The 27109-nt window shown below is 45.1% G+C and overlaps 1 protein-coding gene across 1 annotated transcript in view; it reads left to right on the top strand.

Moving 5' to 3' along the window:
* The first annotated feature begins 1695 nt into the window (after positions 1-1695).
* Cap2 (cyclase associated actin cytoskeleton regulatory protein 2) overlaps positions 1696-27109 on the top strand; it is a 146540-nt gene continuing 121126 nt past the window's right edge. The window contains exon 1 of the mRNA XM_032884533.1: positions 1696-1847. The gene's annotated coding sequence lies outside the window, so the exon portion shown is untranslated. The remainder of the gene's footprint in view (positions 1848-27109) is intronic.

The following is a 27109-nucleotide window of genomic DNA, read 5'->3' on the forward strand; positions in this document are numbered from 1 at the left end:
GTTTACGTGGCATTTTGACTCTATTGGGTACCGTAAGCCATCAGGACATGATCAGCAGGCAAGAAGTTTGCAGAAGTGTGCAAGTGCGGTGCCATTTTATATGGCAGCCTTACACATCTTCAGATCTTGGTATCTGCAGCAGGCCCTGGGACCAGTTCCCCAGACACAGGAGGACAGCTGGACTAAGGAAGAAGAAGTGTTCTGAGGTAACTGTGGAAGTTGGAGCATCACAGGTCTGATGCCTGCCTGTAATCTCAGCATTTAGGAGGTGGAAGCAGGAGGATTGCCGTGAGTTTAGAGACTGGGTCTTACGCCAGCCTGGCCTATATCCTTGTCTCAGAAACCCAGTCTATCTGTGTGTGTTCATTCAAAGCACGTGCGTCAGAATGAATAATAAACAGGCTTCCCTTTACTCCAGACAAAAGAGAGTGAAGAGGTGCCCGCCAGGAATGGCTTCCCAGTTGTGAGCTTTTAATAACACACAGAGCTGAGTTAAGCATGATTTTTTTTTAACCTTGACAGATGTGGTAGTTTGAATGTAATTGGCTCATAGGCCCATAGGGAGTGGCACTTTTAGGAGGTGTGGCCTTGCTGACGGAAGTGAGTCACTGCAGAGGTTGGCTCTGAGGTGTCATATGGTCAAGCTATGCCCAGTGTGGTAGACAGTCTGCCTGGAGGTCAAGATGCTTCTCCAGCACCCTGCCTGCCTGCATGCCACCAGGCTTCCAGCCATGAGGAAAATGGACTGAACCTCTGAACTGATACCCAGCCCCAGTGAAATGTTTCCTTTTTTAAGAGTCGCTATGGTCACGGTGTCTGTTCACAGCAATAAAACCCTAACTAAGACAACAGGGAACACTGGCTTTACCAGAATCCCCTTTACCACACTATTTTGAGAGGTTTTGCTTTTAGTATATGTGTAGGGCCAAGCATGGTGGTGCACATCATTAATGCCAGCACTCTAGAGACAGAGGCAGGAGGATGCCTGTGAGTTCAAGAACAGCCTGACAACAAGTCCCATAACAAGTCTACATAACAAGTCCCAAGGCAGCTAGGGACACGTACTTAAAACTTAAACAAAAGAACATAAGCTATTACATTTCTCTTCCCCACCCCCTCCGTTTCGTCTGCTGTTTCCCCTGGCATTCATTCACTGAAGAACTTCATGTCCAGTATTCCAGACTCCAAGGAAAATCGAAAATCAATCCTCTCTAATTACACTAACCAGAGAGAAGCGCTCCATGCATACAGAAGAAGGGGCAGTGTCTACAAGGAAACAGTTGATTAAGTAGGTTGGCCATGGTTCTGTTCGTTTCTAAATAATCAGATGACTTTTTAAAGTTTCTGTATATAAGTTACTTGCCCCCGATTTACAACGCATCTGCACCCCTTTATCCTTTTGAGTTGGAGGGCATTCAAGTTGGGACTCATTATCCCTCTTTTTGTGTGGGTCACTGTGCACCTCTACCCACTCCTAAGCCCTGTCAGGGGCTGCCAGACCTTTTCAGAACTCTTTGCAAACCTGCAGGAGGAGGGGAAGGCATTTCCTGCTTGCACCAGCGATCGCCTCTGCCCTCCTATCTCTCTTCTCCCACGGCCCATCTGTGCCTCCTCTCTGCTCCCTTCCTAGCCACCCCCGCCCTCGGCTGGGTGCTCCCGGCCCCTCCCGTGCGCGTCTGTATTTGGAGCTGCCGGAAGCCGCGGGCGACTCTCCCCGCGAGCAGCGTGACCGACTCGGGCTCCCGTGCAGGGGGGAGGCGGAGGCAGCACAGGGCCTGCGGGAGGAGGGCGCGAGTGGCCGGAGCTGGCTTTGCATCACCGAAGCTGGGACCTGGGCTGTACAGCAGGTCAGGCTGGAGCGCGGAGGGGCGGGGAGAATGGGGGGGCTTGCCTGGGCGCCGGGCACCCCGAGGCTGTCGCTCGCAAGTTGCGTGCCCCGGGTAGAGTGGGTGATGGCCAGGACGCGGGGAAGAAAGGCGAAGCGGACTCAGGGATCTAAGGCCACCCAGATTCGAGGACAAGGGAAGTGAGGACCTGGGATGCGGGGATCCGGGCGCTGGGGCAGTGCTCATCTGGGTCAGCGCAGCTCAGCGCTCCAGCTGCTCGCCGGGTGCTGAGGACCTCGGGTTTGGGGCTGGAGGGCCACCCGTGGCCTGCCCGGCCGACAGCCACCGCATCCTAGGCTGGTCTAACTTCGAGGGGTCTCCACTGCTCTGTTCTGAGCCTCCCAAGGGTTCCAGGGTGGGGGTCATTGAAATGGCTCTTGCCAATGCTACCTCAATCCGAAGGTGCTGGAAGGAGAGGAAGGGACCTGGCTTCTGAGCAGAATCTGACTTGAGGCTATGAGTCACTTCTAAAAAATGCGAACGCAACTGATGCTTTGAAGGGACTGCTCTGAAAATGGTACCCCGCGGCGGCTCTCTGACTGCCCCATAGGGGCTTGTTTGTGACATCAGCAATCTTGTCGTCATCTTCAGGCTGATGGTCCGCCATGCACGTGAGAACGTTTATTCTCATCAACACCACAAAGAGGCTGTACATTTTAGCCATGTCGGAATCCAGGCGTTCTTTATGTGAGTTTGTGCTTTTAGGACGTGTATTCAGAATTAGGTCTAAAAAGTTTACCAAGTGGAGGTGAACTTTGTGCAGCCAAGACTTGGGGCTTTGCCTACATAGTCAGGAAAAGGTAGAATCCCCACGCCCCCCCACGCCCCAAAATTTAGTTTATCAGAATTGCTTGCAGAGAGAGCACTGCCTGTTCCTTTGGCTGCTCGGTTTGTTGGTAGGCAGAGCCTCACCGTGGAACTCAAAGCTGAGATAACAGGTATGGCTCCTTTGCTTCTGCGAGGCAATCTTACCCTGTACCTAGGCTGGCCAGCAACTCACCATTAGCCCAGGCTAACTTCAAACTCACAATCCTCCAGCTTCGGTTTTCTGAGCGCTGGATTACTGGTAGGCACCTCCACATCTAATGAAGGTGTCTCAGAAGTCTTGCTGACGTAGCTGGGACCACTTTGTGGAAGGTAACAGTGGTGTCTCATGCTTGGAGTGATTTCGATTTGCTGGGGTTTAGTTAGAAGGCAAGCCTGCTGAGGGCAGGGAGGGGGTTGGGTAGTTCAGATAGCTCTGTGTAACCATTTGGGACTGAAAACAGATACAGAAAGCTGGTGGAAATAATTAAACCAATAATTTGCAGCTAGAACACGCTATCTGGACAAGACTGCAGCAACCCCCTTTTTTTTTTTTTTTTTTGTTCAAGAAAAGACTTATTTCTCCACGAATCCTCAAATCTGAAAACTCCTTAATAAAGTTAAGATCAAAGGGAGACTCAGGGATGAAAAGAGGAAAAGGAAGCTGACTATGAGAAATGACAGTGACCAACCAGGTTTTCGAGCAGAAAGTAAGATTTTCCACAAGATGTAGTTTAGCTTGTGGGTGTGACAGAGTGTGGGGTCCCCTAACTTCCTGGCTAAAGAGCTAGGAGGTAAACAAGAGACTTTGAAGCCCTCAGGATTGGCTTAGTAACCACTCAGCTTGGCTGTTGTCAATCAAAAGTGGCTGAGGAGGGGTTGGGGATTTAGCTCAGTGGTAGAGCACTTGCCTAGGGAAGCATAAGGCCCTGGGTTCTGTCCCCAGCTCAAAAAAAAAAGAACCAAAAAAAAAAAAAAAAAAAAAAAAGTGGCTGAGGAGAACATGGAGAAGAAAGGCGCCGACAAGTTTAATAGTGTTAACAGATATGAAATTTGAAGTTTAGTTCATTTTCACTAGTAGCGATTTTTCTCCTCTAACACACACACACACACACACACACACACACACCCCACAAACACATACTCACAGGCATCAACCACGCACATACACACACAAACACAGGCATGCACACATTTAGTTTAGAGGAAGAAAATTGAAGGAAACGGAAAAGGAATGGTTCTGGGTTTTTGTTTGATTTTTTTTCCCCACCTTCCCACCTCGGGCTAGCGTCTCCGATGGCTAGACTCTCCAACTGCCCGAATTATGCCCAGAAATTAAATACTCACAAGAACAACCTTAACTTACTTTAGACATAGTGGTGTTTCATTTTGTTTTGAATATCTCCTAACATATATCTTTATAACGAGGCTTAGTTTGAGTCGTCATTCATCAATTTTGTACTTACACATCAGGATATGCCGAGCCTAGATGAGTTACGGACATCATATTCAAGGGGGACAACTGTGAACTTACTATCAAGTGTAGACGAAGGCTTGAGAACAAAAGGCTTGTGAAAAGGTAACTCTCAAAGTATAATATATATATGTGTGTGTGTGTGCGTGTGTGTGTGTGTATGATATATGTGATAAGATATTCAGATCCATAATATATAAACAGCCATTCTAATTTGCTAATAAAAAGATGGTCTAATATCAAAGTGTGCCAGGGAGGACAGATAGATGGCTATTAGAGCCATTAAAAAAAAAAAAAAAGATGCCTAACATCCTTATCTATCGGGTAAGTGCCAATCAAAACCACAGTGAGATCTCATGCCAGACTGACTAGTGTGGCTATAACTTAGAAATCAGATCATCCCAAGTGTTGGTGAGAGAACACAGAGGAATTGCAGCCCTCAAACACTGCTGATGGGAATATAAAATGGGTTTAATTTGAAAAACCACGGCTCCTTCGGTTAGACGCCGAGCCACTGTTTGACCTCGCACGTCCGCTGTAAGTCTACATGCAAGAGAAAGGCAAAAACAGCCATGGCAAAAGACACCTACACAGGGGGCTGGCCGTGTAGCGCATTGGAAGAGCATTTGCACAAGGCCTTTAGTTCACATCTCAGTCCTGCATCCACAAATACAATTTAAAAAGGAACCCTAAAAACTATACACACTGAGGCTCAATGGTGCTGACAATGCTAACAACTCAGAGATGGGTAGGAGGAACATATGTATGACCCATCCGTGCAATGGGATGTTATTAAAAAGGAAGGCAGAGCTGGGAAAATGGCCCAGTGCTTGCTGCTCACTCGTGAAAACCTGAGTTTGAGCCTCGGCACCCACATTAAAAACTTGGTGCAGTGGCTTGTGCATGGAATCCCAACAATGGGGAAGCAGATACAGGGAGAGACCCTGCCTCATAAAAAGGGGGGGAGTGGAGAGTGGCTGAGGAAGACATCTGACATTGACCTCTGACTTCTGTGTGCACACAGAAAGGTTGCAGTATTGTGACAATGCTACATGTATGAACCTTATAGCATCCTGCTAAGTGAAAGAAGCCAGTCACACAAGACCCCATAATGCATGAATCCTCTCCTGGGGAACTGTTTCTAAGAGATCCTTAGGAGGCTAACGAGTACAGAATGTCTTTCTTCTGTATTAGTTTTTGAGATAAGGTTTCTCTGTGTCGCTCTGGCTGTCCCGGAACTCAGAACTCGCTCTGGAGACTAGGCTAGCCTTAAACTCCCACCTGCCTCTGCCTCCCAGGCCGGGATAAAAACTGTGAGCCCTCACCACTGGCTTCTTCATTTAATTTTAAATATATTATTTTTGTTACTTCTTAAATTTTTCATATCTGTTTGCAATGTATTTTACCGCACTCACCTTTCATTCCTGCCTTAAAGAAAACTGACTTCCCTTCCCCCTAAGGGCCATCCACCGTCAATAGCTTCTCTTGGGGCTCATGAGTGCCCAGCCCCCACCATGCTAGAATGAAGGCTCCCTCGACCTTCCTTGTACAACATCCACGGCTGCTATGCTGTGAGTACATAAGGATCGCCATCTCGTTGTTTCACAGCAGCTCCACCAACCCCAGGGACATTTGTTCCTCACAGATTTTCCTCCCCTTTTTCTCCGTGGCCCCTGAGCTCTTTTTGACCGGACGAAAGGTTCAAGAGCGGCGATAGTTGCGCATGCGCAAATCCGTGTTATCAAAATAATTGAATTGGCCTAGCTCGTTCTTCTCTCTGCCTTCCCTGTCCTAGGATGCTTCCCAGTTCCCTTCCGCAACCTTGAATTTTGGGTTAATCATCGCCTGATTAAACCATAAAAAAATTTTACAGCATGTGTGAGGTCATCAACAACTCTCATTTAGATCTTTTTAGTCTTTCATATATTTTAAAAGGTATATATAGTCTCACATTTTTCTTCTCTATCACTTTTTGTTCGTTGTTTGTTTGGTTGTTTGTTTTGTTCTTGTTTGTTTTTGAGACAGCTTGTCGGGTAGGTTAAGGCAGCCTTGCACTCCCATGGAGCGGAGACTGGCCGCGAATTTGCGATCCTCCTGCCTGTGTCTCCCAAGTACTGGCTTTGGCAAGTGTGCGCTACCACGGCCTGTTAAATCTCCTTTTCTCACAACTCACCATTACGATTTTAAGAATAACCTGCATTATCACATGAAGTCGCGTCAGGATCTTCATGTTTCTTAATCCCTGTGGTCCTTCTCCAGCCTACAGGCTGTTTCCCATGGTTTCCCATTACCAAGAATGCTGAATTGGAGACCATTTGTATGTGTCTTAAGAGTGACTGTATACAGCGTGTGTGTGTGTGTGTGTGTGTGTGTGTGTGTGTGTGTGTGTGTGTATACACATGTATGTGTGGAAGAGATGCATGTTCACATGTAGTGTGAAATATGTATCCCTATCCTCAGCTAGCTTCTAAATGAATGAGATTGAGACTAAGATTTATTTATTCAGCTGTAGTACAATTATTGGGCGAATTAGCCCTAATCTTTTTTTCTAGTGCTAGACTGGCTACTTCCCAACTGCTGTTTGAGTTTCATCCCGGTCATTTTTGCTCCATCAATCTGTGCTCCGGGGCATTTCTCTTGGCCACATGCTCCTAGTCCATTCCATCTAATGGAGACCTCCTGTTCTCTCTCTCTCTCTCTCTCTCTCTCTCTCTCTCTCTCTCTCTCTCTCTCCTTTATTCTTCTTCCTCCTTCTCCCCTTCTTCCTCCTCTGTCTCCTCCTGGTCCCAGCTTGCCACTCCTAGCCCAATAACCGAAGCCTCGCCTACCTCTATTCTCCCTAGTGATTGGCTGTAGTCACTTTTATTCCACAAATAGCTTTAAATAGGAGAGCAAGGTTTACACAACAAAGGCCAGTATATGTGAGAATTCATTTGTCGGGATGCAACCAGATCTGGGGTTCAGAAGTTAGCATTTGTATACACAGCACCCCCCAACATTGACATATGCGTGCAAATCACATATGTGTGCAAAAAATGGAAGAAAAACAACAGCCTCAGGTATTGTTTTTTAAGCAGCATGCATCTTTTGTTTGAGACAGGGTCTCTCATTGGCCTGGGTAGCCTCAGGGACCCACCTGACTCTGACTTGCCAACTCTGAGATTACAAGTGCCAGGTACCATATTTGGACTTTTTGACATAGGTTCTGGACATGCTTGGGCTCAGGTTCTCATGCTTCCAAGGTGTGCACTTTGGGAACTGAGTTATCTCCTCAGACAGCCCTGCGCTACAAATTTTAGTGGCTATCACTGACACGTAAGCTCAGTTTAATTCGTTCCTCTAGCCCAAGCTAATACCACGAGTTCCAAGATCCTGACTTTCCATCTATTTAAAGTCTAAAGGTTAAGAACTGTTTTTGGAAGCACAGAAACATTAAACATTGTGGTTCACAAATGGTGGTGAGATGTCTCAGCACATAAAGTGCATCAGATGAGTGCAGTCCCATAAGATGGCCTTTTGTTACGTGAGTTTTACGCCTAGGCGTGTCCTGCTTTGTATTTTTCTCTATTAATTTGTTTTCTTATTTGGGAAAAGCATGGCTTCTTTCACTAAGAAATTATTTGACGGAGTTCCCCTCCACCCTTTTCAATATTTAGCCCTGCATGAGAAGAGACCTGGGCATTACAAAAACCCAGGAGAGCCTTCGCTTCTTATAACAGTGTTCAGATACGCTAGTTACAAACTAGAAGTCCATCTAACAGTCCTGGCTCCATGCCGAACTCTCAAACAAGTGGAGAAGGAGAGGGTGGCCTTGGTTTTTAAAATTCCACACCTGCCTGATGGCTGGATAAGCCAGGGGAACACTGAGGCTCCTGTCGGCCTCCAGCTGCTCAGAATTTGAAGTCCACGCTGTAATCAAACTGGGATTATCAAAACCTCTCTTAGTTTGGAGAGAAAATAACCTGTTACTTTGTGTGATAACACGGGAATCCAGAGAAATTCTGGAATTTACTGGAGATTTATTTGCTCTGCTGTGACTGACCAGTAGGTTGTCACTGGGGTCAAGATTGAACACCACTGAATAGAAGCTGGTACGTAAGCTTCCAGTGCTCCTTGCAAAGGAACTGTACTTGGGATGGCCTTCCAATTCCCTCTCTTTGTCTTCTGTTCGGTTTCTATTCACAGAAGACTCTCTGGTCCTTCTGAGATAAACTCCTTTTCACTATTTAGCAATAAGAATCAGTCAAGCCGGGTTACATCAAGAAAACTAGCTGTAGTTTTTGTATTTTTTTCCCTACTTCCAAATACAAATATAAGACTCCCCTAATTGTAAAACTCAGGTAACAAAAGGCCGTCTTATGGGACTGCACTCATCTGATGCACTTTATGTGCTGAGACATCTCCTCACCACCATCTGTGAACCGCAACGTTTAATGTTTCTGTGCTTCCGAAAACATTTCTTAACCATTAGACTTTAAATAGATTGAAAGTCAGGATCTTGGAACTCCCGGTATTAGCTTGGGCTAGAGGGATGAGCGAGTAAACTGAGCTTACGTGTCAGTGATAGCCACTAAAATTTGTAGCGCAGGGCTGGCTGGGAAGATAACTTAGTTCACAAAGTGCATACCATGGAAGCAAAATAACCAAATAATACAACTTAAGAAAGGGTTTGCTTGGATCACAGTTTAAGGGCTCGCCTATTGTGGTGAGGACAGCATAGGGGGAAGGGATGGGCGCATTGTAGGCCCCACTGGGAAGCTAGGAGAGATCAATGTGGGTGATCAGCAGACTTTTATTCACTCTAAGACCCCAGCCTCCTCGGTGGTACCAACCACATTTGGGGTGCGTCTTTCTTCCTCAGTTAACCCAATCCAGAACCTCCCTCAGAGACATATCAGGAGATTTGTCTCCTAGATGATGCCCCACACCGTACCAGACTGAGTCACCATTGCACAAACCAATCCAATTTTCCAGAACTGAGTTACATAGGCGTCTTCTCCACACCCGGTTCCTTTGGAAGGTCAGTTTGGAAACCGTTGTATTTGTCCTTGAAAATCCATACATTGAGTTGCTTACCCGACGGTTACTCGGTTACTCGTATTTGGAGTGGACCCTGTGGGAAGTGACAGATACCTCAGGGCTTCCCAGAGTTCCTGCTGTGGACGTCCCTTCATGTCCTGCGCTCTATCTACCTTCAGAACGGCCTCCGGAATAGGACTCCGATTCCTCCAACGTCTTTCTAAAGGGAGAGTGAGTGGTGACCTCGTTAAACTTCTTTGGTAATTGGAAATGTTTAAATGAGGCTTGCTAAAGCGAAAGACCCTCAGATAGTGTAGAATTAGGGGGGCTTCTTAGTGCATTTTGTGCCCCTGTTAGACAATAACTGAGGCTGAGTAAGTTATGAAGAAAAGAGGTTGTTTTGGCTCCAGACCCTGTTGCTGGGAACTTTGGGGCCAGGTAGTCATAGCCCGAAAGGACTTCATGCTGTGTGGGTGAATAATATAGACGTGTGTGGGGGAGTGGTGGCTTAAGCATGTGAGGTGGCCTGACTTCCTCACAGCCTACTCCTGTGGTGACTAACCTTGTCCCTCAAGACTTCATCCCCCGGGGATTAAACCAAGCTCATAAAAATATCCATCCACCATGAGTGTGTCCCACATCCTTTGGTCACGAGGGTGCCCAACCCCCCAACCCACCAATCCTGTAACATAATCACCTCCCAAAGGCCCTGAATCTTGACAGAGCTCCAGTGAGAAATTCAGTTTCCATTTGGGCTTTCTTTATAAATACATCAAAACTGTAGAGGGAAACTGGTCTTTAAGTTTCTTATTTTAGCAGTCCCCAAACTGTGCACCTGGACCTCATGCAGAGAAACCTTCCTCCAGCTCCCGAGCTTGGGTGTTTTAAGAGAATAAACATCTGAATTCTCGTCATTGTCCATATGTACTTTCCCCAAGATGAATCTTCCTGCTGGTGAGCCTAAGACAGTTCACGTCTCATCTTATTTCCCATAATCCTCCTTTCCTCTTATGGGACGCTTACTAATTGCTCATCTTAATATCCATGTTAGTAGGAGTTTAGTCACTAGTTATAGTTATTGTTGTAGATTTATAAAAAATAAAATGCTGTCTTTATACCCCCACTAGGTCCAGCACCACAGTGCCCCAAGATATCTGCTGGATATCTTAATTTTCAGTCAGCAAAGTCTCACCCGCTTTGCTCCATCTCATATCACACTGCCGAAGGCCTCTCTCTGAGCCTGGCAGCAATCCCTCTACCTATCTAGTTCCCAAGGCAGGTTTCCATACCATAAACACACATCCCAATTCCACGGCGGCCCAGTGTCTCCAGCCGCCGCACACTTTCCTACTCTCAAACCGTCACATACAAGAACACGCAACACAATTAACCTTTGACCCAATTGATAATTGCCCACCTGAACATTCAAAGCCCAGTACACATCCATCCCTTAGGAACATTAATAACAGCCTGTAAATACACAGAGTGGAATCTTAATGTCAGCTTCCGTTTTCTCTCCGCCAAGGCTCCCTCTCTGTCCCTCCTGTCTCTTCCTCCTGTCTGATCCAGTCTCCTCCCCGTCCTTCAAACTTCTCTCCCGCTCATCCTTCCTCAACGACAGGCCTCGTTCCATTCTGTACCTGCTCTCACCTGTGTTTTACAAATTAAGTGGGGAGAAGGTTCTGGTGAGGTTAGCTGAGTCCTGAGTAGGCTGCCGTCCTTGGGGCAGTGGAATTAGCATACACAGGGCATAATACAGATAACTCCAGGGCAAAGCACAACAACTAGTTCTGTTCTGGGATGTAGAAACCTAGTAGCTGGGAAGAGGAAAGGAGCTGGATTTGTGTTTGTTTAGTTTTATGGATGAGGACATTGAGTGATTCTCATTCCGAGATGGGGATCCTCGTATGTCTACATCATGTGTGCTCTAAGTCTTTCTTCAAAAACAATGTAGACAGGTTGGCTCACTGGTGAATAAAGGTGTTCGCCACCGAGCCTGAGGGTGGCAGTTCCATGCTTGGAATCCACTTGGTGAGGGAGAACCAACCCCCCGCAAGTTGTGCTCTGGGACCCACAAACATGCTGGGGCTTGCGCACCCGATCGAGTGATGTAAAAGGAAAAAGTTAAGTAAAACTGACGGAAATCTCCAACCCCACCAGTTGTACAGCGATGTCAAAGGGAGAGCTTGAGGAGAGTAGAACGGCGACTATCACACAAGTAATACTGAACACTCCTAAGCTCATTAAATAGCCAGAAAGATCTTCCGTGCAGTTTAAAAGATGTGCTTTATAATACAGTAATGAATTTATTTCATGATGTAAAACTCGAATCTTCCATAGGCAGGGGGAGGCCCCTGGAACTTCCCAGGGGAAAAGTACTGGCTATGTATTGGGTTTTTGCCTGTCTGTGATCGATAATTACATTGTTGCCATTGTTCTGCTATCCTTTCTTTTGCTAGTTAACCTCTGCATCTACAAAGATCTGAGATAAACTAGTTAAAATGAGCAGCTGAGATAACCCGGAATGAAGAATAGTTGTGGTACTCACTACACTTATACGCCCCGATTTATCCTGACACTGATGGTTCAGATACCTTTAACGTTTGACCGCCCTGCCATGTTTCTCGAGTCTGCTGGGAGAGTGACACTTCTGGAACAGTATTTTTCACCTGTTCCCATCTCTTTAAGTATTACATTGATGGAAAAACAGACAAACAAAATTGCTGCTCCAATTTCCTCACTTTAATAATAAGTATTCTTCTACACATTCATAAAATAATTAGATAATAAAACTGATCAAAAAGAATACTTTTGAATTGTATTTTGTAATCATACACCAAAATCTGTAGTGTTTGTGGGTTTTTTCTTAAGAAGGTAGATTGTAGGACTCATAATAGAAACAGTGATGTCACACACTGGGGGCAATGATGTCACATAATAGCAACAGTGACGTCATAGTAGGGACAATGATGTCAGAAGAGGTTTTTTAAAAAATATTTTGACCATTTAATAAACATTTAAGCTTACATAGCTGTGTTTTATTATTTCCTTTTATGTGTGTGGGTATTTTACCTGCATATGTCTGTGCTCCTTCTGCATACAGTGTCTGAAGAGGACAGAAGAGAGCATCAGATCCTCCGGGATTGGAGTTCAAATGTTTGTGAGCTCCTATGTGGTGCTAGGACTCGAACCTAGGTCCTCCAGAAGAGCAGCCAGTGTTCTGCACCACTGAGCCATCTCTCCTTTCTTCATGCCATTATTTTTGATACGGCCAAGTATGGTCAGGTACCCCGTAGGAGACATTAAAACAGAGCATATATGAAATTGAAACAATCCCCTGTAGGACAAACAAAACTGAAGCATACGTGTGAAGAGAAAATGAAGTTTTGCCGAGTCACGAATGGAAGTTTGTGACTGATAGGGGTGGGGGGTGTTAATGAACAATATAGTTCATTAGTAATGGTTTCATCAGGTATGTTACTAGGAGAACACCTTTCACTGTGCCTGAACCATGGCACACTGATTAACCCCTTGTGCTGATGATTTAAGGGAGGTGTCTCTTACACCTCTCCAGGAGAGATCATGTAGTCTGCTACCCTTCCTCCCTCCCCTGTTCCCCCCCCCTGACAATTATTTATTCCTCGCCCATCTTAATTTTTTCTTCTCTCTGGAGGGACCGTGTGTGTGTGTGTGTGTGTGTGTGTGTGTGTGTGTGTGTGTGTGTGTGTGTGTGTGTTACGCATGTTTGGAACTGTGAATGATAAACGTATGTTGTCCATTCTAAGGTTGTGAAATATTTAGCGATTGTATCTTTCTCCTCTTTTTTTTTCTCTTGAGATTCTGCAGTCCAGGCTGGTTTCAAACTCACTATGTAATAATCCAAGGTAGCCTCAAAATAATGGCTATCCTCCTGCTATCTCAGCTTGCTTTCCAAGTCTGTAATTACAGGTGTGAGTTGTTTCAGAAACTAGGCTTTCTACCTCAGCGTCTTCCTCCTCTCACGGGGCTCCAGTAACACTAGTATTCCACCCTTAGTGTTGTGCTCCAGACTTTTAAAACTCCATTCATTCTCTTCAGTGTTTTGTTCCTTCCATTCTTCAGATTAAACAGGATCTGGGTCATCAGGTTCAAGGTACCTTCCTCTGCCATCTCCAGTCTGCTGCCAAGCTCACCCTGTGGACTTTTCTCTTTTGTTATTGTAGGGTTTTGTTGTTGTTGTTGTTGTTGTTGTTGTTGTTGTTGTTGTTTTAGGTCTAGGATTTTCCCATAGTTCTCATTACTCTATCAAGAATTCCTGCCTTCCAGCTGTTTGAGGGATATTAGCTTCATCTCAAGCACAGTTAAAACAGCTTTTACAAATGTCTCTGGAAATTCCAACATCTGTGTCACCTCGTGGTTGACATTTGCAGGCTGCCTTTTCTCGGGGCTGGCTGTGTTTGCATGCCAAGCCGTTTTGATTTAAATCTTGGACATTTTTGGGTTTTGGTTTCTGAGACCCTGGGTCCCTTGGAAAATGACGGCTCATTGGTTTTGCCTGGTTTCATCTGTTACATGTAGTTTTAAAAATCACTAACACCTTTGCCCAGGAAGACGTGCTTCCAGCCCCTCCTGGCTTCCCTTTCTACCCACCTTAAGCTCTGGGAGGTGTCCGGTCCCCCAGACCCCTCCTCCAAGATCCTTGAATCCTTGGATAAAAGACCAGCCAATCAGTTCAGCTCTGTGCTGCATGCATGTGCAGTGGTCCTAACATGACTTCTCGTTTCAAAGTCCCTGTGTCCCATGCGTGTACTATTTAGGAGTTGGTCTTGGACTCTGGCCGAGGTTGGTAATAGTTCTGTTCTCAGGGCCTCTGGGTTTGCCCCACACGTGCACAGCTCAAGAGTGAGACTGGAATGTTCCAGAGTCAGGGTATTCCCGTCATCTCTCTACTCTCTGTGGCTCTCCCCTGTACTCTTTGTTCTTCTGACAAACATGTGATTTCTCTTGGAAGTTTTAGCCGTTTGTCCTGCTGCAATATATTTTCCCAAGTCTGGGTTGTCCTCAGGACAAAGCAGTGAGATGAAACATAATAGCTGGTGAACAAGACAACTCAAAATGCATTCCCACGCCACGTTCTCAGGTCAGTGAGTGGTGAAGAAGAGTGAGATTCGTTCACTGGAAATCAGGAAATTGAGACTCAAGTTAATTGTTCACCAGTATCCCATAGGTAGGTGGGTGGCCGCTGAAGGGGCCGTGTCTCAGGGATTCTCTGATCCCTGTGATGCTTTTCCCGCTATATCACATGACAAAACTTAGCTTCTTTTTTTTTTTTTTTTTTTTTTGTTTTTTCGGAGCTGGGGACAGAACCCAGGGCCTTGCGCTTGCTAGGCAAGTGCTCTACCACTGAGCTAAATCCCCAACCCCAAAAACTTAGCTTCTTATAATCAGAGGTCCCAGTTCAAAGAATGGCTTGCTCTATAAAGCCAATGGGCGTTGGTTTGGGGGTACTGAACCTGTCACAAGGAGAAAAGGTGAACTGGCAAGATAATCTCAGTATATACTCTGTCTTCCTGTGCTCTGCTCAGCATTGGTGGAGAAAACAGGAAGTCAGTACCCTAAGGTGATGGATGTAGGGCCTTGGAAGACTTGGTTGGGGGATGAGACGAGCAGTGCCAGGACAGGGCCCTAGGAATACAGCAGTGACACCACAAGAAGGACGGAGAACTCACGCCTAAAAGAGGCTGAGCTATCTCCATGGTGCTGAGGGTCTCTCTAGATCTTGAGGGATACTGTAGGAGACAGGTGTAGCATTGGAAAACTCTCACTGAAAAGTTTGCCTTCTCCCTCATCAGTGGGACATTAGCAGAGGCAGCAGATGAATGCCTAGGTTACCCAGGATCTCAGGATCTTTTCTACAGTTTTATAAATACACAATAAAATTCTTGCTAACTGAATCCAAGAACACATCAGAATGACCATTCACTATGATCAAGTAGGCTTCATCCCAGGGATGCAGAGATGGTTCAATATATGGAAATCCATCAACATAATCCAGTATATAAACAAACTCAAAGGAAAAAAACCACATGATCATTTCATTAGATGCTGAAAAAGCCTTTGACAAAATTCAACACCACTTCATGATAAAAGTATTGGGGAGAATAGGAATCCAAGGTCCATACCTAAATATAATAAAAGCAATATACATCAAGCCAACAGCCAACAGCCAACAACATCAAACTAAATGGAGAGAAACTTGAAGCAATCCCACTAAAATCAGGGACAAGGCAAGGCTGCCCTTTCTCCCCCCTTTCTTTTCAGTATAGTACTTGAAGTTCTAGCTAGAGCAATTAGACCAAAAAAAAAAAAATCAAAGGGATACAAATTGGAAAGGAGGAAATGAAGATATCACTATTTGCAGATGATATGATAGTATACATAAGTGACCCAAAAAATTCCACCAAAGAACTCCTACAACTGATAAACAACTTCAGCAAGGTGGCTAGATATAAAATTAACTCAAACAAATCAGTAGCTTTCCTCTACTCAAAGGACAAATGGGGCTGAGAAAGAAATTAGGGAAACAACACCCTTCACAATAGTCCCAATTAATATAAAATACCGTGGTGTGACTCTAACCAAGCAAGGGAAAGATCTGTATGACAAGAACTTCAAGTCTCTGAAGAAAGGAATCAAAGAAGATCTCAGAAGATGGAAAGATCCCCTATGCTCATGGATTGGCATGATTGACATAGTAAAAATGGTCATCTTGCTGAAAGCAATCTACAGATTCAATTCAATCCCCATCAAAATTCCAACTCAACTCTTCATAGAGATAGAAAGAGCAATTCTCAAATTTATCAAAAAAAAAAAAAAAAAAAAAACAAAAAAAAAAAAAAAAAAAACCCAGGATATCAAAAAACATTGTCAACAACAAAAGAACTTCTGGGGGAATCACCATCCCTGACCTCAAGCTATACTACAGAGCAATAGTGATAAAAAAACACATGATATTGGTACAGATACAGTAAATCAGTGGAATAGAATTGAAGACCCAGAAATGAACCCACACACCTATGGTCACATGATATTTGACAAAGGCGCCAAAACCATCCAGTGGAAAAAAGACAGCATTTTCAACAAATGGTGCTGGTTGAACTGGAGGTCAGCAAGTAGAAGAATGCAAATTGACCCATTCTTATTTCTTCGTACAAAGCTCAAGTCTAAGTGGATCAAGGACCGCCACATACAAGATACAATGAATCTAATAGAAGAGGAAGTGAGAAAGAACCTTGAACACATTGGCACGGGGGAATATTTCTTGAACAGAGCACCAATGGCTTATACTCTAAGATCAAGAATTGACAAATGGGACCTCATAAAATTGAAAAGTTTCTGTAAGGTGGAGGACACTATCAGTAGGACAAAATGACAATCCACAGATTGTGGAAAAGATCTTTACCAATCCTATATCTGTTAGAGGGCTAATATCCAAAATACACAAAGAACTCAAAAAGTTAGACTCCAGAGAACCAAATAACCCTATTAAAAAATGGGGTACAGAGCTAAACAGAGAATTCTCAACTGAGGAATCTCAATTGGCTGAGAAGCACCTAAAGAAATGTTCGACATCCTTAGTCAACAGGGAGATGCAAATCAAAACAACCCTGAGATTCCACCTCACACCAGTCAGAATGGCTAAGGTCAAAAATTCAGATGACACCAGATGCTGGCAAGGATGTGGAAAAGGGGGAACACTCCTCCAATTTTTGGTGGGATTGCAAGCTTGCACAACCACTCTGGAAATCACTCTGGTGGTTCCTCAGAAAATTAGAAATAGTTCTGAGCACCCAGCTATACCAAGGACATATCACAAGGACACGTGCTCCACTATGTTTAAAGCAGACTTATTTATAATAGCCAGATGTCCCTCAACAGAGGAATGGATACAGAAAGTGTGGTACATTTTCACAACGGAGTACTACTCAGCTATTAAAAACAATGACTTCATGAAATTCTTAGGCAAATGGGTGGAACTAGAAAATATCATCCTGAGTGAGGTAACCCAATCACAAAGGAACACACATCGTATGCACTCACTGATAAGTGGAGATTCCCCAAAAAGAAGCTCGGAATACTCACAATACGACTCACAGACCATATGAAACTGAAGGAGAAATATCACACCAAGGTGTGGATGCTACAGTACTACTCGGTAGGGAGAAGAGAAAAATCTTGGGAAGTGGATGGAGAGAGAGAGATCTGGGAGGGAGGGAAGGGGGGCAGTTCAGATATGGGAGGAGATGGGGGAGAAGTACAGAGGGTCAGGAATTTGAAAGTAGGTGTGTAGCAGTGGGGGACAGGGAACTGGGAGTAGCCACTAGAAAGTCTGGATGCCAGGGACCCAAGAGGCTCCCAGGACCCAAGAGGGAGGACATTAGCCAAAATATCTAACAAAGGGGAGATAGAACCTGTAGGGACCATATCCAGTGGACAGGCATGGCCCCCAGTTGAGAGATGATGGGGCCAGTCACCCACCTCAAAAATATCAATCCAGAATTCCTCCTGTCATAAGGAAATGCAGGGACAAAGAGTGGAGCAGAGACTGAAGGAAAGGCCATCCAGAGACTGCCCCACCTGGGCATCCATCCCATCTGCTGACACCAAACACAGACACTATTGCTGATGCCAAGAAGTGCTTGCTGACGGGAGCCCTGTATAGCTGTCCCCTGAGAGGCTCTGCCAGAACTGGACCAATACAGATGTGGATGTACACAGAGAAACCTTAGACTGAGCACAGGGACCCCAGTAGGGAAGTTAGGGCAAGGACTGTAGGAGCTCTATGGGTTTGCAACCTCATAGGAAGAACAACAGTATCAACCACCAGACCCCTGCAATGATCCCAGGGACTAAACCACCAACCAAAGAGTACACACGGGGGTATCCATGGCTCCAGCTGGATATGTAGCAGAGGACTGCCTTATCTGGCATCACTGGAAGGGGAGTTTCTTGATCTTGTGGAGGTTTGATGACCCAGGATAGGGGAATGCTAGGCCGATGAGGCAGGAGTTGGGGAGTGGGGGAGCATCCTTATAGAGGAAGGGGGAAGAGAGGAAGGGATAGGCAGCTTGTAGAGGGGAAACTGGGAAGGGTGATAACATTTGAAATGTAAATAAAATAACCAATAAAAAAATTTAGAATGCCCTTTTCCTCCACTCACATTACACTCTAATCTTTGTTATTTTGATTCTATCACCTGAAACTTCTTTGAAGTAAGAAGTTGTCTAATGGTGGCTTTGTGTGTCATTGTGCATCAGCTCTACGTCATTGCCTTAAAATGCCCATGGCGAGCAGTTTATAAAAAAGAAAGGCTTGTTTCAGCTCATGGTTTGGGGCTTTGAGTCCACGAGCATTTGGCCCTCTTGCTTCATGGATGTGATAGAGTGATACCAAAAAGAAAAGTGACGGGAAAGGACAGTGGCCAGGATCCCTTCAACTTCCTTCCACTCAGCCCCACCTCTTGAAGTTTCCACCTCCCAGTGGAACCATGGGCTGGGGAAACAAGCCTCCCATGTCAATTTTTATATGTCATTTGAGACCCAGACTAAATGGTGACTGATGTTTGCTGTTTGGTGAAGAGCAGGTTCCAGACACTCCATAGGAGAGGGAGGGAGAATGTGAAGTTACTAACATGACCGTCATCTCTTGGTGACCCCTGCCTTCCTCAGCATGACTTTTGTCCCCTCTTAATACTGCTCACCATGAAGCCTAGCCCCAAGTTCAATGAGGGGACCTGTCTCAAGGGAAAAAGAGTGATAGAACAGGCCACCGGGCCACTTCTGTCTTCCTATCTACCTGAATGGCATGGGCTCACAACCACATACCCCCAACACTCAACAAAAGTGAAGCATACATTTCCTGAGGAGTGACAACTGACGTTGACCCCTGGCTCCCACATTCACACATGTACACACACACACACACACACACACACACACACACACACACACACACACACACCTGGTCATACGCACTCACACATGGGGTTGGAGGGGAGTGAGAAAGAGAGAGAGAGAGAGAGAGAGAGAGAGAGAGAGAGAGAGAGAGAGAGAGATCACTAAAGACTCTCACCACAGTTGCTTCTTCATCTTTGACCTAGGAATGGGAACATTGAACCATTGAACTGGGTTTTAGGAAACCCTAAAGACCTCACTCCCTATGAACTTGCTACAAAGATTTTACACAACTCTTTGAATAACATGAAAAATTATATATATATATATATATATATATGTTATCCTCAAGAGAAAACAAGAGCTATGGAAGATGCAGGGCTTGGCTTTGGTGAGAGCAGACATAGACATTTAATCATGGAAGTCACCGTGGTTTCGCACAGGAAAGACTAATCTAGCACCCACTTTTAAATGGAAATTTCTCCTGTGAAAAACTCTGGCTTCCAGCCTGATCTGAGATCATGCCAGAGAGTAGGCAGCAAGCAAAAAGCAGCCAGTGGAAGCCAATTCATTAGTCAATCAAAAATATTTATAGACTTCTCTAGGTACGTGGCACCATGCTGGACTCGGTGGGAGGATGGAGGAGAGTGAGCTCTGGCAAAGCATGCTCCCCAGGGCCCTTGGGAGGCAGGGTGCACATGTGCCAAGGGGCGAGGCAGCACAAGGACTGTGTTCGTGGGACAATGTGTCTTACAGCTGCTGAGGGTGCGAACTGGACACATAGGCTGTCACTCTGTTATTCTGGGCTCACAGCATTTGCATGTTGCTGTGGGGGGCCAGGGTTCAGAGCAACCATGACAGCTGTCCTTGACACTGGTGGGAATGAGTGAGGGGAAGGCTCAACAGATCCTTCTCCACTGAACATGAGGAGATTTGGGTGAACTGCGGGGGAAGAGGGAGGGTTCTTTTCCAAAATTATCAAAAAATTGCTTGAATTCTTTGTGCTGTGTGTGTGTGTGCTCCTGTGTGTGTGTGTTTCCATGTGTATGTGTGTATGTATGTCTGTGAGTGTGTTCCTATGTGTGTGTCTGTGTGTGTTCTTGTGTGTGTTCCTTTGTATGTGTGTGTTCCTATGTGTACTTGTGTGTTTCTGTTTGTTCCTATGCGTGTGTGTATGTCTGTGTGTGTTCCTATGTGTATGTATGTCTGTGCGTTCCTGTGTGTGTTCCTGTGTGTGTGTTCTTGTGTGTGTGTTCTTGTGTGTGTGTTCTTATGTATATGTGTATATTCCTGTGTGTGTTTGTTCATATGTGTGTATACCTATGTGTATGTTTCTCTCTCTCCTCTCTCTCTCTCTCTCTCTCTCTCTCTCTCTCTCTCTCTGTGTGTGTGTTCCTGTGTGTGTTCGTGTGTGTGTATGTTCTTATGTGTATGTGTGTATGTATTCCTGTGTGTTTGTTCATGTGTGTATACCTATGTGTATGTTTCTCTCTCTCCTCTCTCTCTCTCTCCCTCTCTCTCTCTCTCTCTCTCTCTCTCTCTCTCTGTCTGTGTGTCTCTCGTGTGTGTGTGTGTTCTTATGTGTGTGTGTGTATGTATTCCTGTGTGTGTTTGTTCATATGTGTGTATACCTATGTGTATGTCTCTCTCTCTCTCTCTCTCTCTGTGTGTGTGTGTGTTCTTATGTGTATGTGTGTATGTATTCCTGTGTGTGTTTGTTCATATGTGTATACCTATGTGTTTCTCTCTCTCCTCTCTCTCTCTCTCTCTCTCTCTCTCTCTCTCTCTCTCTCTCTCTCTGTGTTCCTGTGTGTGTTCGTGTGTGTGTATGTTCTTATGTGTATGTGTGTATGTATTCCTGTGTGTGTTTGTTCATATGTGTGTATACCTATGTGTATGTTTCTCTCTCTCCTCTCTCTCTCTTCTCTCTCTCTCTCTTTCTCTCTCTCTCTCTCTCTGTCTGTGTGTGTTCTTGTGTGTGTGTGTTCTTGTGTGTGTGTGTGTATGTATTCCTGTGTGTGTTTCGTGATATGTGTGTATTCCTATGTGTATGTCTCTCTCTCTCTCTCTCTCTCTGTGTGTGTGTGTGTGTGTGTGTGTGTGTGTGTGTGTGTGTGTGTTCTTGTGTGCAGATAAACACTTGTTCAGTGCATTTGGAGGTTGGGGACAGCCTCTGGTGCTCATCTTCAGATGGCAAACACTGTTTTTTGAGACAAAGTCACTCATTGGCCTGGAACTTTCCACGTAGGGCTATCTAGCCAATGCATCCTCAGTACCATCCTGGCTCCAACTCTCTAGAACTGGGATTACAAGTGAATACCACCCACCACACCTGGACGTGTGTGTGTGTGTGTGTGTGTGTGTGTGTGTGTGTGTGTGTGTGTGTGTGTGTGTGTGTGTGTGTGTGTAGGTTCTGAGGACTTAATCCAGCTCCTCATGTGTGCAAGGCCTGTATCTTACCTACTGAGCCATATCCCCAGTCCCTGTGAAGGACGACTTAAATGCTAGCAACATTGTAAAAAATATTTAGGAGGAAAATACGTGATTAAAAATCCAATTATATGGCAGGCCTTTCATTTTATGGTAATCAATACACAGCAATAGAGGAAAACTCAGATAGAAATGTTGGCAGAAGGGGTTCGGGAGATGGTTCAACAGTTTAGAGCAATCGTTGCTCTTTCAGAGGTCCTGAGTTTAATTCCCAGCACCCACATGATGGCTCGCAGCCGTCTGTAACTCCAGTTCCAGGAAGTTTGATGCCCTCTTCTCACTTACATAAGCATTGGGTGCACACAGTACACATACATGCATGCAAGCAAAAGGTTCATGTACATAAAATAAAAGAAATAAGTCTGAAACCTTTTTTTAATATTGGAAGGAGTCTATAGCCATACCATTCTGATCATGCCTGGTCTTGTGTGCTCTCAGAACCAAGCGGAATCAGACCTTGTTTGAACTTGTCTGGGAAAAATATTAGAAAATAAGTAAAGGATCATGGAAAAAATAAGGTATTAAAAACTCTTTCTCTCTCCATACTTTCTCCGTGATCCCTTAACTCCCACATGTCGTAACTCTGACCACTAAGATATGGACTGTCTTACTAACCTTGGCTAGCCTGTTCACCTGTCTGTGTTCCAGCATTGGTGTGTTTTTAGCACACCTATAAATGGGTAGTGACATAGTAAAGCAAAGTTAAGCACATTCCCCAGAGCTCCTTTTTTTAGTTGTTTTCCTCATCCCTGCTGTAAAACTGATAGAAAGCGCTTAGAGGAGGAAAGCCTTATTTTGGCTTGCAGTTTGAGAGAGGACAGTTTACTGTGGTCCGGGAGGCTTGGCGGCAGGAGTTCGAGGCAGCTTGTTCACATGTGAATGGGTCAGGAAACAGGGAGTGGACCTCTGGAGCTCAGTGTACCTTTTTATTCAGTTCAGGACTCAGTCATACCAGAGTGAGTCTTCACTGCTCAGACATGGCAAGAGTTGTATCTTCTAGAGATTCCAAATCCATCGAATTCACCGTAAAGATTAACTATCCCAGTGCCCCAGCTAACAAGAGTCAGAGGACCCATTGGGGTTCATGACTCCAACCTCAAGATCCCACTGTGCTTTCCCGAACACTGAGACTTTGTGAAATGCCCATAAGCGTGTAGACCTCTCCTTTTATGGGAACTTGATAGGGAAAAAACACAGGAATGCATTCTCTTTAGGTGTTTCACATAGACTGCACCGTAGATATAGAACCCAACCATATTAGGGACAAAGTACTTTGAGAATGGGCTTTTTCAAAGGGATTGGCGAGAGAAAACAGCCGTACTGATCTTTTCCCCTAGGAAAATGTTTCTTTCTTCTGGGTCTCTGTTGTTGCGATACAGTCTATGGGGGAGCACAGACTGGTTACAGGAAATAGTTCTCTATTCTGGGTCTCTTTGTTGTTATAATACGGTCAAAAGGAGAGCACACACTGGTTCTAGGAAATATGCCTTTCTTCTAGGTCTCTTTATTGTTGGAATAAAGTTGATGGGAGAGCACACATGGGTTACAGGAAATATTTGAGCCCCAGATGTTTTATTTATAAACTCAGAGACAAAGATACCATAGGGCATAGGAAGATAGGAGGGAACATCACAGAAGAAGGTGACACCGGAAGCCGGGTCACAGATGAACAGTATGGCTACAGAACAACCACTTGGGTGAGAGAAGGACCCACCCTGGAAGAAACACACGGAGACTACCCTTTGTGCCAGGCTCTGCTGAGTGAAGGCTCACACAGCCGGAAGTAGAGCAGAAAGGATGGTACACACCTATAAACTCAGTTCTCAAGAAACTAAGGAGGAGGACTGAAAGCTTGAGGCTAGCCTGGGCTACATAAGAAAACTCTTGTCTCAAAAGACAAAGAAACAAAAAGGAAAGGAAAGAAAGAGATGGGGCGAGAACAGAAAAGAGAAATAGAGAAAAAGAAAAGCCAAGACGCTGTTAACCATAGTGTTAGGAAAGCAGGTGAGCCAGCATATAATCAGAATGACCCTCAGGAGTCCAATGTGACTGTCCGTGAATTGTGGCAGCACACCATTAGAAAGATGAGACGCAGGTAACTGTGTAGGCTTGGAAGGCTGGTACACACCTGTATCCCCGTACTAGGGAAGCAGAGAGACGGGAAGATTGAGAGTTGGAAGCCATCTTGGACTATGTTGTGAGTGCTGGGCAAGCCTGGGTTATATAATGAGACCCTGCCTCAAACAAATAGACAAATAAATTTAACCTACAGATGTGCACTGGTGGAACTCAATGAATAATGCCTTAAAATGGAAGAAAATTAGACTAGACTTAGAGGAAATCATATTACTTGGAGATGAAAAGACAATTGTTCAAAACATAATAATAATGGGCAGAGTGATTGAAAATGATTCTCTCTCCAAATGAGAAGATATGAGCAGGGAGTTATTGTGGTTCCGTAAGAATTGCACACTTGGTTTTGCCAAAAAGGTGGAAGAAAAGTAGCATTTCTGCCATGACGAAATGAGTATTTGCCTGTGAGGCGTAGGCATCTACTCAAGGAAAATCATTCACATCCCATGGCCTGTGCCAAAAGGGAGGAGAAAGGATGGAATTATACCAAGCAAAATAATCCAGACACTCCAAGACAAAAAACCCCATGTTCTCAGACCCATGTGGGAGCTAAAAATACTGATGGCCAAGAAGGAGATAACTGAATGGTGGTGACTAGAACCTAGGGAGAGTTGGGGATGGAGAGGGAGTCGTGATATAACAGGTACCGACATGTATGAGGAACAGTAAGGTTTAGTATTCTGTAATACAGTACAGTAACCGTATATTACCACAACCTGTTATATAATTCATTAAGAACCAAGAGGGGAGCTTGAAGTTACACACACACACGCACGCACACACACACACACACACACATGCACACACACACCATTGCTGTGTATAAGTAGATAGAAATGCTAACCATTCTGATCCAATCATGACATAATACTGAGTTCCCACACTGTGTCCTGTAACTGTGATATGTCCTCTAAAAAAGAAAAATATATGAGAGAGAGAATGGTAAAGAAAAGGTGAAGGGGGAGTTTTAAATAAGAAAAGTCATGACCCATAAAGATGGGTTTCCCATTATAATTAACCTCAAGAGATACTTCAAAATTTCATGCCCAAGGAATTAAGGTCAATCTCAAGTATGGGCAAAGTGGTGTGTTTGAAGACCAGCCTGGTCTACGTGAGGAACCAAGCCTACTTATTGAGGCTCTGTTTTGTTTGGTTTTGTTTTAAGAAAATAACATTACCCTCAAATACAGTTTCTTAAAACAAATCTGCAAGAGGATGAAAAGACAGCTCAAAGGTTAAGAGCACTGGCTGCTCTTCCAGAGGACTTGAGTTCGATTCGCAGCACTCCCATGGCAACTCACAAGTGTCTGTGACTCCAGTCCTAGGGGATCCAAACACCTCTTCTAACCTCTGTGAGCTTCAGGCATGCACATGATACATATACATACATGCAGACAAAACATCCATAAATAGTAATTTAATTTAAAAAAAAAACTTTAAAAGTGTGAAATGTCAGAACATGGCCACCTTTGTCTCTGGCACGCCACCTCTGGTCTGATATGCTATAGGCAGTAGGGACTCACCTGTAGGTGTCACATAGAGAGTCCCTTCTATTTGGACAGAATCTTGGAGAGCCATGTTTGAGCTATACCATCTGACCCAGACTCTTGAGCCTTTGTAAATCCGGCCTCCTATTCCACCTGTTCCACCTCTGATTCTCAGACTCTGTCACAGCTACCTTGCCCCCTCACCCTCTTCCACTGGCCTCCTGTTCAAACTCTTCTGTCTATCTGTCTCTCTTGCTCAGACCCAATCCTCAACAGACCCTCGTGTTCCCATCTGCTGTGGCAGCTCTGCGCCTCTCCTCAGCCTCCTCCTTCCGTTTCCAGCTCCTGTCAAAAGCTGGCTAAGTGCGTTTTGAAATGCCAAGGCAAATGGGCTGGAATGTGGAGAATCTCTGACTGTGCTTAGTCTTGAAAGTCTGCACAGCCGCTGAGGTCAAATGTAGAAAGACCGAGAAAGTTTGAGTAGAATACATGGCTACCTCAGACTCCATCGGTCACCCTGGGCAAGCTAATGCAGACCCGGGTGTCTCCTTTCTTTTGTTTGCTCTTAAGTGTCTCTTACGGGGTGCTCTTAAATTTTAAACCTAGAGGTATCCATCTAGTCTCCTCATGACCTGTTTTGGTCTTGTTAGGGGCTGTGTCAAGACTTGCTGATTTTACATGAAGTGGCATCTGAGTGGCTTTTAGACCACATTCCACAGCAATCTGCCTCTCCCCGAAGTTGAGAGGCTGAGTCCTGCTGTCTTTCAATGTGTGTGACACTCACTATTAGATAGCTTGAGATTGGAACCAGTTGAGGAGCCTGATTAAGCCAGAGGCTGGAAAGGCAGTCCCAAGTGTGAAATTTAACAGGCTCTCTCAAAACAGCTTGCCCTGGTGGGGGGCGGGGGGGGGGGAGCCAGAGGTGGTTTGGGAAGCTGGCTAAAAAGGCAGATGCATTTCCCTGTTATCTGAGACTAGGTCCCTGGCGGTAATGTTTGGCAAGTTGACTAACAGGGAACCAAGATCACTGAACAGATTGGCAGCTATTAAAAGATTGGAGGGTCTTTCACCATTTCTCAAATGGCCCTCGCCCACCTAAGAGATACCCAGTTCCCCAGAGAGATTATGTAAAGGATTCAGTGAAATCCCTCCTTCTTCCCCCCCTACCCCCTTCAACTGCAACGGAATCAGAAGCTCTGACGTGAAGAGGGAAAGAATAGCTGAGTAACTTCTAATTTTGCAGCCTCTTGGGATTAGATGCTGGATTCAGCTGTGCAGAGAGAGAGAGAGAGAGAGAGAGAGAGAGAGAGAGAGAGAGAGTACTGTTCCATATTTTGAGGGAGCTGCCGCTGGCAGCTTCCAGAGCGATGGGTTTCCAAAATAGACCACGAGCTCTGCGCCCGTCTCTGACGACTGATATTTGGATGCTAAAGAACAAAGCCAGGCAAGTGGTTAGACATGGTCAACCTTGCGTTTGAAAACTGTAGTGACCGGTTATAATCATGTTTCAGCTGAAAAAATCAGAGGTGCACATTCTCCTGGCTTTCATGGGGGAAATCTGAAATATTCCCACATCCCAGAGTGACACAAGCTCACCCGTACTCCTGGGTAGCTGTGTCTGTGATTCAGAAGCAGGCCCCCTCCTTTGCTCAGAATGATGCTTGGAAAGTTCCTGAGAGTGGAGGAAACCAAAGGCCTTGGCTAAAGCAGGCATGTTTTATTCTCTTTGGGCTAGCAGACTGATTTACACCAAAGGCAGTCATAAGCATTCAGAAATACAGCTCACAGATAGTACTAAGCTAACTGGATTCGGTTCACAGAGGACTGTGTAAAGTCCAGGCCTAGTCATGTGACCTACACAGGTGGTTAAATATGTGTTTACCT

The sequence above is a fragment of the Rattus rattus genome, chromosome 14 (assembly GCF_011064425.1).
Source record: "Rattus rattus isolate New Zealand chromosome 14, Rrattus_CSIRO_v1, whole genome shotgun sequence".
In the NCBI taxonomy this organism is placed as follows: Eukaryota; Metazoa; Chordata; class Mammalia; order Rodentia; family Muridae; genus Rattus; species Rattus rattus.